Genomic DNA, 13,321 nt, shown 5'->3' with positions numbered 1-13,321 from the left:
GCGCCGGCCGGGACTGCCGCAGGGATGGCGGCGGCCGCGGTGGTGGCGGCCCCGGCCGTGACGGCGTTAAGGCCATCGGGGAGGGCCGCTGGCCCCTCCGTAACCCTCTGAGCGCCTTTCCGCGCTGCGCGCAGCCGTTATCCCTCCCCGCGGGCGGGCCGGCGCCGTCCCGGCACTGCAGTCGCCATAGAGACCGCACCGCACGCCATGGGGCGGAGGCTGGGCCGGAGGCTGGGCCGGGGGGAGCCGCTCTAGCCGACCCCCGCCAGGCGCCGCGCAGGCCATCCCCCGCGGCGGCCGGGGGCGCCGGGCTCCGCAGGGACTCGCCGCTGCCGCCTCGGCCCCGTTCCAGGTGAGGAGACGCGGCGCTGCGCGGCGGCCCTCGCCATTACCCCTGCGCGCCCGCCGGGCAGAGGTGCCCCCGGGGGGCCGCTCCGGCCGCCTCAGCGGGGCGCGGCCCTCGGGCTCCGGTGGGCGAGCCCCCGCCGCCGGCCCGGCCCCAGCGGTTGATGCGTGGGAGCCGCGTCGCGGTTCCTCTGCCCGCGGGAGAGGGAGTTTGCCGGGCGCGGGAGCTTCGGGGCGGCCGCGGCGCGCCCCGAGGGGGGCTCATTGCGGCGGGGGGTGCGCGGGCGGGACGGGGCGATCCTGTCTGTGGAGTTAAGGTCAGCAGGTCTGTCGGGCTCCAGCAGCAGTCATCGCCCGCCCGGCCTCTACGGAGAATTCAAATTTATAGGCACCAGATTTATTTATTTTTTTTTTTTGTCCCTCCCACTTGCTGCAGGAAGGCAAACAGTACAGATATTTACGTGTTCTGACGGCGAAACGTCCCTGTTTTAAAATAGCTGCATCTATATTTCCAGTTGATAAGCGCGGCGTGTGTGTAGCGGTTGCGTATGTGGGCAAGGCTGGATGGGGAATCGGGCTGTCTCGTCTAGCGCTTTAAGTGCCGGAGCCATTAACAGCAGTTACACCAATATATGAATACAGATATGCCTGGCTAGGCCGCAGATGCACTCGCTACAGTGATAGTAGTAAACGTATACACTGCATGTGGAAGAAATTTAAAAAACATTATTATACATACTTTTAGCTTTTAAGAAAACAAAGGAAATAGGAAAATATCTCATTCCTAAGTCTCCAAACGATCTCCGGAGCTGCAACTGCATCTTTGTACTTCTGTTGTCACTCTAGAGGCAAAGCAACGAGAGGACAAAGATCGGTACAAGGTTTCTAACCTCTGGTGTGAGCCGGAGTAGTTGGAACAACTGGTAGTGTGAACGGGGATAGATTTGCAGGTATTAATAATACTAATCCTGGGGGTGGGGCAGGAGATGGACACAAAGGAAAGACCCCTGCCTATAGCACAGCCTTTTGAGAACCTTCTACTGTATTTATAGTTAAGCTGGAAAGGACTATAGAAAATGAGTTATAAAATAGGCTGTAATGACTTTCTTAGTTAGACTGTACAGGCAGAACCAGTTGAAATGTTCAGAATTAGTAGGTTGACAGGAAGGTTGAGAGCCCTAAAATAAAACATAATCTATTTATTTTAAAATGGCGTTAGACTTAAAGTGAGAGATTAGTTTCCATGTTGTGGTTCTAGAAAAAACAAGTAGAATTTTTATATATTCTGCATAGTTAATGCTATGCCTCTGTTGAACATGTGCTATGCTTGTAGGTTCATTTTAGCTGTTTTTATCTGTGAAATCAAAAGATTAGAGTTTATTTTGCTGCTCTTGTTTGATTTTGGATTTTTTTTGGGGGTCTTAATGATGTGAACTCATGGTAAAAAGATATCTAACTATTTTATTCTGTGTTAAATTGCACAGAATACTTTATTGATGATGATTCCTTTGTTTTACAGTGCACATTACATTTAACAAAGTATTAAAACTTCATTACTTGTTAAACCATAAGTATGCATATTAACATTTGTTTGGCTTGTCAAAAAATTGTATGTAGGAAAGTTTGACTGCAGTAGTATTCATTGGTCAAAAGTTATTTTGAAAATAATGCATCAAGGTATCATAGTTTAAAAAATGTGAAGATGGAATCAATTATCTCTGATAAATACTTTGTTCTTCTCTGATATGTTTCTAGTGTACCATTATGCTCTTGAAGTTCAGTATCTTTTTAAACTTCCTATTTTGGAAATGATGGGGTTAGAATGAGAAGAGCAAATTGGGTGACTGGAATATCGTGATGTTGGTTATGTGTAGTGTAGTCACTGTACTGCTGCTGCGTGCTGCAGGCTCTGTTACCTCTAGCATCGCAAATTCCAGAGAGGTTTTTCTGATGTGACTGATTAAATCAGGAAAGACTTTTGACTATGACAAAAGAGAGAGATGAGTAGAGTTTTCCCTGATTGAAACTGATTTCTAAACGATCAGCTTCTACCAGTTGTAGATGCACGTGTACAGAAGGTTAAACATTTGCTTAGCGTGTGAAGTTGCACTATATGGTATATTAATATACTGCTGTATTTTCTGTGTTAGCTAAGACTTGTTTATCTAGTGGGAATGAATTGATACTCTACAACAGGAGATTGACAGTTTCTGTGTATTGCTGTGTGTTGTGTTGTCTCTTTCCCCTGCTGTGGGGAAGTACTACACAAAGCCTTTGTGTTTGGCTAGAGGGGAGGAGAAACAGCTGCCTTCTCAGTGCAGGACACCAGGATTCGTAGCGGTCTCACAGGGATGCGTTGTTGTATGTGGACCAGCCACTGTCCTTCCTCCCTCATTCTGATTGTTAAAGGACACTTTCTTCATGGCAGAGAAACCTGAGCTTCATTTGGTTGGCCTCACACGGCAGTGTGTTGCACCATGGATCTAGCAGATCAGTCAGATGGGCCAATTGTTAAAGTATGATGGGCAAGAATTAAAACAGGCCAAATTAACTAAATGCAAGGTGTACATTAAGGAATCCAAGAGCTACAGATCGTGCTGTTTTTAAAAATTACTTATCAACTCAATTTCTTGTCCATGATTGGGATGAAGGATATCTGTTTAAATGGTTAATCTTTTATTTGTTTTTCTTTTGTTTAACAGTTTACGCTACTTAAATAGGAATTAAACATGTTAACTTTAAGAAGAGGAAATTAAAATTATTTCAGTTGGATGATACAGCACAGCTAAATGGAGCAGTTTCATTTTTCTGCTTTGCATGCACTAATAAGGGTGCTTTAATTGTTGTACTGAATTCTGTGTCACACAGTGGTTGAATAAAAGTTAACTTCCCTCTCTTTGTTGGAAACACTGGATACTATATAACGTGGCTTTTAGTAACTGTATCTTGTATGGTCTTTCAAAATTACGTCTTTGAAAATATTCAATCTTTTACAACTTTATTTCATGTATTAAAATTTTAGAATTGGATTCTTTTTTAATATACTTTTTATTTCACCTTCTGTGCTAGTTGTCAAGTAGTGTGCTTTTGAGGGAATCTGATAACTCAGATTTTTTTTAAAGATGCTTATGAAATTGAGTTGCCAGTTTAAATTTATAGGTGTTTTTTTTTTTTAATTAGCTTGCAGGTCACTAATCTTGAAACCTAAGTAGTGGAAAATTCAAACAATAAAATCTGAACTTTTAATGCTTCACTTCTTGATCTGGTTGAGTATCTTTTTCCCATTTTTGAGATGTTGTGCAAGACATAACTTTCACTAACTTATTCTTCAAACTTCTGTTTCAATTAGTGGAGACAAATCTTTGAAAACCGTGAGGAATTTTTTGGGGAGAAGGGAAAGATTGAATTTGACAGGATGGAGGAAAAGGGGGTCAAACTGTGAAACTGAAGAAGTCTTTAGCATTTTTAACAAAACTGTATCTTGTTAAGAATTCAAAAATATGTTCATTGTTATGTTCAGGCATGTTTTTCTGTGGTTCTTGTGCTGTACAGCTGCGAACAATTCTGTGATGAAAAGCATTGCTCAAATGCTATTTCATGCTGTTGCTTTGTCTTTGAAGAGATTAATCAATTATTGAGAATTAGGTTATTTGCACCGTTGAGGAACTCCATCTGGTAATTCTTCCTTTCAGAGAAATGCGTGTATGTTGCTTAGCCTTGCATTTGAGTGTGGGAGAAGCTTCTGAGTAGTTGGAAGAGTTGAAAGCTGGCTGGGTTTTCACGAGTGAAGTTTACCAGCTCACCATTGATGAGGGAAGTAATTTTTTCCAATACAAAGCTGTTGAATGCATAAAGAAAGGGTAAAATATGCTGAATTTGCATTGAGAGCTTGTAAAAGGTGTGAAGTATTTTTAATATGAGGCCATTTTTTATATCTGGACATTACAAAGGGATTTGTTGCTTGTTGCAGCAACAATCTGGAGCTAACATGGGGGAAACTGAAAGGACCAAGGTTGGTGTCTTCCTGGTCTGTTTAAATTGAAATAATTTTATTATGTTTTTGGTGCACTTCTCTCACAACTGAAGTTACACAAAAATTGTATCCTGTGTTAATGGCCTTCCTCCCCTGGACTCATCTGCAGTTAGGAAAGCTCTTGCCTTTAAGAGTTTGCGCCTTTTCAGTACTTGGAAATTGTCTTCAGTCAGCAACTGCTTATTGATTCTGAAAAAAGGGGTTCGTTCTGCTCTCTATCACTTCCCAGATAATTCTCAGATCATGTTTGTTGCGTCTGTCATGCAGTCTCTCGGGGTATTAAGGTTTAGTGAGGGCTTTAGCAACAGTTACTTGGTACAATGTTCTTCAGCAATGTGGTAAGAATGAGATTGCTTTGTTGCGTGGTGTATCAGCAGGATGTGCCTTGTTGCAGCTGCTAAGTTTACTGCTATAGTAATGCTTCAAATGTCACTCTTGGCGAGCAGTGCAGCTTCTGAGCAAATTAAGTATGCCTGTTTAGCTTCACAGTGTTGAAGTATTTAAAAAAAAAAAAAAACAACCTCCACAAATGACCGTGTGTGTGTGGTGTGTGACCTATAAATATAGCATGCTGCTTTTCAGCATCAAACTGGTGACTTTTTAGAATGTATTTGTATTGTTATTTTGTTTTAAATAATGTTATGATGACTTATTTACTGTCTTGAAATAATTCATTATTTTCCTGTCTTTCCATTTGTCAGCATCCTGAGTTAAATAGATCCAGAAAGGGCAACATCAAATGATTGAAATTGTATTAGATGAGGAATGACTGTGCTACTCCTTGAGTTTCATTGAGTGCCCTGCCTTCATATGTGACACTTTGATTTTTCCGTTTCCAGTAGTCTATAAAATCAAAGTACAATTCCCTAAGTAGAGTCAGCCTAGAAAAAATTGGCATGGCATACTCTGAGAGCTGTAGGAGGGGAATTGATATTGGATCACAATTCTTTTACTGCATAAAGTTTATCTGCTGTTTTGTCAGGCTTTAGGGATTATTGTGATAATCATGATGATTTGGGTCACATTATAGTTTTACAGGTTTGAGCAAGATGGTGTTTCCAGTGGGGAAACCTGTTGAACAATTTGTCTGAACAGAGAAAAATCATGAAAGAATCACAAAATAGATCAGTGTGAAGAAAGTATGTATTGGTCTTGTGGGAGAAATGCGCTAGCTAACCCAGGCAGTTCTTGTCTTGACTAGGCAAGAAGTAAGAAATTGATGCTGAAGCTGAGGAGCGAGTTTTGAGCCTCCCCCAGTAAAGCAAATGCATGCAGGAAAGAAACTCCATTATTGACTGGTACTGGTTGTCATTTATTTATAGATATACATACATAATAATCATAATTTCCATGTGTTAGCTCCTGTGGATGAAATTGCACATTATTGTTGAACCAGTCTAACAGCTGGCTGCTGTTTGTAAGTGGAAGATGAGGTCCTCTGCCTGTGCCTTTTCTAGTGCCCACTGATCTCTGAGCTGTGCTGACTCAATTTGCTAACTTGATAGAGAATGATTGTTTCTTGCAAGGGAGTTGTTTATAGTTTTGGTTTTTTTTTTTCTGAGATAGGTTTATAACTCTTGCTAGGTCATTGTTGTTATGTGCAACTTCACCCTGAATGTCTAGCTGAGGTAGTAGTCATAACCAGATTCTTTCTATTACTGTAGCGTGGGTGCTCAGCTGATAGGTTTTTCTGCTTATTGTCAACTTGGTGAGGAGGCGAGAGGAAGAGGAACATTTTATCTGAAAGGCTGCTTTGAGGCGATGTTACGCTCTGTTCCCTGTTGATAAGGAAATTTGGGCTAGATGCTAAGTTCAGGCTGGATGTTTCTCCCTGTTGTCCGTGTTGTTTTTATGTATTTCATTAGTTTTGAGCCTAGGATACCTCAGTCACATGGCCGTGCTTCTGTACATATCTCCAAAGACTGGACTAACCTTTCCTTGATGAGTCAATTTTCCCTTGACCTCCCTCTGCAATCAGAGAGCAGCTGTACTTTGGCTGGCTTGTTGGAGTTGGTAGGTAATACATCAATTCTATTATGAGGACCTGCATCGACGTGTAATGGCATCCTTAAAGTAGTTTTCTTTCCTGGAGTAAAGGTTCAGACAGAATTGATTTATGGTCTGAATCAGGACCAGGGCCTGCCATATGAGTAGCCTTGCAGTAGATATTGCTCATATTTGGTGTTGACATATTATAATGTACCCTTATATTCCTTGCTCTGAAAGTGGTAAAAGCGGAATCTTGGTCTTAAGAGTAGTAATAACTATATTCTTATTTATTACCTGTATTATTACTATCTAGCTCCTAGAATTAATAAAAAAAAAATGTACACAGATTTCACCCATATCATTGTATGTTTCCTGTTTCTCAGTAGAAATCTCATAACCCTGCTTGCCATATGATTGCGTATCCACCGTGTTCTCTTACAGAATAGAAATTCAGTTTTGTTTAAATAATAATTTCAAAATGAAGCAGTATTTCACTGCATTTTAGAATTGAATAGCCCTAAAGCAAATTTAATGACTGTTGTATTAAAAAACCAACCAACAAACCAAAACCAAAAAAACAACCTTAAACCTTGCGTTAATAGAATTGTATTTCTTATAAGTAAATTCAAGAACCTGTAGAATACTGTTGTTATTTTAGGGTCGTTACACTTTTGCCATTATGTTGTCATGTATTACTGTTTTCATATCTACAAAATTAGATGTGCACTCAGTCAATCTGAGGTAAAACTTCTTCTAGTTTTAGATGTTTTATTTGTATAGATTGAGTGTTTAAACATTCAAAATATACAAATTTGGCAGGTTATAGGTCAATAATACAAGCAGGATTGTTTTTAAAGCCCCAGCTTTAATTCTGAGAGATTTGGTATTGAATGTCTGTCTGTCTTTACGCACAGCCAGTGTTTCTTAAAACAGGTAATACTTTATATTTTTAGAGTAAGAATTAAATGAAAGTCTGTGATGGTTTTTGGGAAACTTTGCTGTTGTGTTCTTAGGAATAGTTTTGTGTTTGTTTGGCAAATAGTTAAAATCTGAGCTTGCACTGTTATCTCTTCTGATGGGTAAGAAATTCAAATAACTTTTGAGAGTCTCTTGATCCCCATGTTGATAATACATAAATTGATTCTTATGCCTCATCATTCTGCCATGCCTTAAGTTTTCAACTTATCCGTGGACAGCTGAAAAGTACTTATGTGGACTTCGGACAGTCTCAGCATACTAAATTTTCTTAGGAGAATGATATTTTCATAATGAAGTATACTTTTATAGTTAATTTTCAAAGATAAAAAACTCATCACTTATCTCAGCCTGACTGCTTTAAGACCAAGGGAGCTGTTGTGGTTATTGAGGCTAACGTCATGCATAACACCAGCTTCCCTAGGACTTCTCTGAATTACTAACAATAATTACTAGCAGTGCTTACAGCAGTTGAATAAGAGCATATAATTTAGAAAAATCCTTCTGTTGTCTTTTAAGAATTGTCAGTAATGAGAAATCCACTGAAATAATTCATGAAGTATTCTAATAGTAGAATATCTTTATTCACTGAAATTAGAGACCTTGGAGGTTTTTATTTATTTCAAAGTAATCTAAAGGTTTAACCTTTTACTCATGTGATTTTATACCTCAGAATGAAGATCTCTTGTAAGATCTCTTGACTAAAGCAATTTTTATTAGATAATCTGAAGGAATTGAATTTCATGATTTTGACACTTAATACGTGTTCTCCAGTACTTTAATAATTTGGTTTTCTGCACCTTTTTGTTTATAAAAAAATCTGTTATTGAAATGTGAACACCAGAACTGGATATAATATTCCAGCAGCAATCCTAAAACGAGCAGATAGAGAGGTATTACAGTCTCCCTTAGTATTTATTTGCCTACTCATCCGTAGTTGTCATAGCCTTAACACTGCAGCAGATACATTTGTTAAAAGTGACTGATTATCAGCATCATGTTAGGTGATGTTTTCATTTATTCTTTGCTCCTTGATGTATAATGTCTTCTTCTACTCGAGTTGGAACATGTGTAGTTTGATTGCAGTCCATTAAACAATTGATACAGTTTGTTCTATACCACTACCTGATCTCAGTATCAACTACAAACGTTATCTTTTTTTTTTTTTTCTTTCTCCTAGTAAAAAATGTTTCAGTATAAAGTCAGGAGCTGATTCTTATGGGACCAATTAGAGACATGTTGGTTCAGTTAACTTACAGTTATATTTTGGCACCCATTATTTAATGTGTGATCTGTTGATTTTCTGACATTTTAGTTTCTTAAGGACAGGCTGTGCTGCGTGGTACAAACGTAGATGTCTTACAGAAGTATAAGTGCCATAATACTATTATCTTTATAGGCCAAACTTGTAACATCATTGTAAAAAGTTAGTTTGACAAGAAGGGGAACTTCAGTTGAATGGCAGTAATTACATTGTCTTCCTGTAATTCTTTAATACTCAAATACTCTGTTTTGCCCAGAATTGATATCAAGCTGATGGCCCATAGTTATCAAAGTAATTCTATTTGTCCTTTCCAAACATTAGCATTAACTGTCTTCTGGAGTTTTCTATGTTTCAGGGATCTGTTGGAATCTGCATTGATAACTCAGAAATCTCCTTGAAAATTCCTGTTAAAATACAAGTTATTCAAACGCGTTCTTCTCAACCTGTCCAACTTAGCAGCATCCGACTAGTAGTTATCGTGGGACTAGAAGATGCATCGTTATCGTGCGAGGTGTCTCTGCCCTTTCTGGGTGACCCGTGCATCCGTCACTGCCGCCCGCCGGGCTGCCCCTGACCGGGGGCTGCGCTGGCCGCCGGCCGCTGGTCCGTGCCGCTGAGCTGGCCAGGGTGCTGACCCGCCGGCGCTTGCCAGGCAAGGAGTTAATTACTTCGTTACAAAAAGGCGGCTGTAACATCTCGTTTTCATGTATCATTATATGCTGGGAGCCGCACAGAAAATCTTTATGCAATTGCTGCCTATATCGGGAGTAAAGAAGTTTTCCCAGAACCAGTGCTCCTGGCTTTTTAACAGCCCCAGTTCACGCGAAGTTTGCCGTCAGAAGCAGGTTCCTTGTCATCCAAATGACACCAAGTGTACCTATACCATCCTCGAGCAGGAGATATAAACTTTTCTAATGCACTTTTATAAAGTTTAACTACAAAGCAAAACTTAGCAATCACTGTGCGTCACAGTGAACTTTCAGACAGCACATAAAGGGCAAAAACATTAATCTGCCTGTAGTTTAATAATTTTCACAGAACACCTGTTTTGTGATCTCAGCTCTGGCCTCAAGAGAGTTCTATAAAACAGCCTTCAAAGGTGAACCTGGAAAATAACAGTAACATCTATAACCAACTTTAAGCTTATTGGAGAGATTAGGTGTTTTTTTATTTTTTCCTCCATGTCCCACTAATTCCTGTGTTCTGTCTTCTTCCCCACACCACTCTTTTCTTTGTTATGTACTTTAAAGAGGATTAGTGATAGCCCCATTTTTAGTTATTATTAAACGTAAACCCCCTTGTTTTAGTATTTCAGTTTTACAAATACCTTACATTTAGTAAGCATTAGGGCATATTCATTTGCATCTATATGTAGCTACATTGCCAAATTTGCTGTCATTTTGTGTCAGTAGTTATGGTTAAAGACACGAATCCTCATTGATACAACTACAAAGTTCTGTATTTCCATAAAATATATAATAGTGTGTATGTAATGTACACATAATTTATATGTAAATAATGTAATCATATATGTGTATATATAATGTAAGATCACATATGTGTGGTGTGTATATGTATGTAAATTAAAAAGTATGTTATATAATATTCTTTATTACAAAGTGTGTTAGTATAGCAGTATTATAAAGAATACTACATTATTGATTCCCTGCATTAATTTTTGCTTTGATGCAGGTATACCTCAGAGTCTTGATGCAGAGCAGAATCTGCTAAGCTTTGGTGGCCTCATTAGCAGTTATTAGGAAGTAGTAACAAGAACAGGGAGAGAAGCAAGACAAGGGAGTGCTACTGTGCTAGAAGCTGTTTTGAACACCTGGCATCTTCCTCCTTCTCCCCTTTTCTGATCTAATTCCTTTTCCTCAGGCCTTTTCTGATGAGAGGTTTGGATCCCTTTCTGCTGTGAGGACTCCATGGCTCTCAGGCAAGAGCCTGAATTTCTTGAGATGATCGCTATTCTGTGCAGCGTGAAGCAATGCCGCACAAGCTACAGCAAAGAATCAGAATTGATAAGTAAGAGAACCTGAGGGAGAGAACTCTAGATGTATTTAAAAAAAAAAAAGGCAAAAATGGAGGATTAGTTTATTTTTATTTAGTTAGGCTTTGTGTGTGTGAATTGGATTGTATAGTCCTTAAACATGGCAATGGAAAATAATTTCTATGATTTTTTTTGTTTTAAACTCATGCCACGTTTTGATAAATTTGCTTCATTTCATATGTATCACCATACACATGCCAATTTTATTTCACACACACAAAAAAGTAATCTCTACCTCATAGACTGAGCTTCTTTCCTTTTTTGAGAGTATGACGATTGCTCTATCCAGGGGTACGTTTTTTTCCTTAAAAGTAAGATGTAAGTCTCTCTCATCCTTTTTGATTTCTCAGCTTTAAAATTCTTACTCAACAATTGTTAGTAGTTATTGAACTCTTATTGCTAGCTACTGGATTGAAGCAAATTAAAACCACTTTTTACACTTCAATACTGCAGGTGTCAACACTTAAGTAAAACTTCTGAACATGCACCTGAGACTCAAATCTCTTCTCTTGCTGTTCCCATCACCAGCTACCTCAGCCTAACAGACTTTCCAGGGACAGGTTGTCCTTTTGTCAGACTTGACAACTGATAATGACCAACAGATGGATTAAAAAGGGTATTTCTACCCTGTTTTTTTTCCCCTATGTTGGAGGGCTTTAAATATTTGATGATGTGGTAAAAGCCTAGTCCTCTTGGGGGAGGAAGATCTATGTCAGCAAAAGTGTGTGATCACTTCTCTAGCAAATGATTTAGAAATCTCTGTATCATTCTTTCTTGCATGCAGGTAGTGCCAGACCGAAAAAAGGTGTGTATGTGCTGAATGTAATTAGGAGAACAAAAAGTCTTAATCCAGTGGTAAGAATTGAACAAAAAAGCCTGCATGGTATTGCATGTAATCAGGATTTGCCTCTCTAATGTGTTTCCTGTGGGAAAGGTAGCAAAGATTAGAATTTAGCTAAAATTCAGAGATTCCGTATGAATTTTTGTTGAGGACTATCCAACCAAAACAATTTAGAAAAATGAAAAGAACATTAAGAGGTGTGAATATCCTGTCAAGTGGTAACAGAATTATAGGAATTCTTGTCTCCTTTTTCATCAGTTGTACGTTGTAACTTATTTGTGGAAGAAAAGTCATATGTCTTCCCAGTTGTTTTACAGCAATTGTTTGTGGCTGTTCATGAGAGATTTTTTTTTTATTATTATTATTATTTTGGCTAAATTGAACACAGTATCTGATGTTCTCTCAAGTAACGTAAAATAGATATGAAAATCACAGTTGTTGTGGCTCTTTATACTTTTGCTTCGCTTGGTGCTCACACCTTTAGCAGCCTAAAATTTTTGTCCTGTCGCCTATATAAAAATCCCTGTCAAATGTGTAGCTGCTGCCAGAGGTAATAACTGATTTTTAAAATAAAGTTTTCTTTGTATTCAAACTGTAGCATTGCTGTACCTGACTGTCAGTGAGGTCAAAGGCATTCTGTGAAATTTCATGGTTAAAAATCTGACCCTGCGTGCCTGTACCAGCTTTGTTAAGAGAAAGAGAGCCTTGAGGTTAGGAGACATGTATTAATGTGTTGGTTCTCTGCATCCAAGCTATAGAATTACTTGAGTGTAATGGTTAGAGGCATTTCCAAGTCTTTTCTGAAGCCAGATACAGGGAGGAAAAACCATCCCTTGTCTAATCAATATCTTTGATCAATCAGCTATAGTTTGTTTTTTATCATACTGAACTTGTGTAACGAAGTCACATGGTAACATGATAACAGCAGAGATAATGGAATTGTCTTTTTAGGGTTGGCAAGGATGTATTTGGTGTGATGTTTTTGGCAGCTGTAGGATAAAGTAATGGAAAAATTATAAGTAATGTATGAGCTTATGGGTAAAACAAATTTGCTGTTTCCACCTGGCCAATGTGTGGAAGTCACCCACAATCCTTACAGCTGTGGAGGTTCATCCATCCATGATCACCACTATTGAATCATGCCATGCTTTAAAATTCTTCTAGCTCAGTTCTGTGCATGCATAAAGCTCCCTATTGAGTGAGGAATGTTTAGTCCTGTTGAGAAAAATCATTCTCTGGGTGAGCAGAATGTGAGACATTTTTAAAAAAAAAAAAAAAAAAAAAGGCTCGATTGTGATCTGATGATGATTTAACAGAGGTCTAAGCCTGTATGTTTTTAGTGTATTTTTGAATTAAAATTCTTTTGCAGATTCCACAGGTTTTTCTTGTTGTTAAGATGGTTCTAAATAATTGAATTTATGGTATTTTGGCATAACTTCTGTCTCTGGGACAAAAATTTTGTTAGAGTGCATTGCATAAAGCAAGGTTTTAGCTAGGCTGGAGGAGAGAAAAATAAATTATTGACAGTAGTAATGTCCAGCTAAGCTAACACCAGCTATGCTTTACTTTAGATACACATGTACATACTTTAAACCAGCACTGCCACCTTGAAAGCAATTCTACCCATTCACCCTCTCTCCTGGTGGAAGGATTTGTATTGTCACTTAGTGATTTAGATCAGGGAATGGAGCTAGCTTAAAGCTAAACCTTTCTGAAAGGTTTAGTATTATCTGAGATACGTTCCTTAGTCCAGTTCATTGTGTCATCTGGACTGTTAAGGATGAGTTTTTGATGTGCTGGATGAATTTACTAAGGGAAGTG

At 38.9% G+C, this 13,321-nt stretch overlaps 1 protein-coding gene across 2 annotated transcripts in view; it reads left to right on the top strand.

The window, feature by feature from the left end:
• The first annotated feature begins 211 nt into the window (after window positions 1–211).
• TTBK2 (tau tubulin kinase 2) overlaps window positions 212–13,321 on the top strand; it is a 99,037-nt gene continuing 85,927 nt past the window's right edge. For both annotated transcript variants that reach the window (XM_074584689.1, XM_074584688.1), the window contains exon 1: window positions 212–352. The gene's annotated coding sequence lies outside the window, so the exon portion shown is untranslated. The remainder of the gene's footprint in view (window positions 353–13,321) is intronic.

The sequence above is a fragment of the Larus michahellis genome, chromosome 4 (assembly GCF_964199755.1).
Source record: "Larus michahellis chromosome 4, bLarMic1.1, whole genome shotgun sequence".
NCBI lineage: Eukaryota > Metazoa > Chordata > Aves > Charadriiformes > Laridae > Larus > Larus michahellis.
The sequence above is the reverse complement of the archived record's forward strand: the minus strand, read 5'-3'. Positions and strand labels throughout refer to the sequence as shown.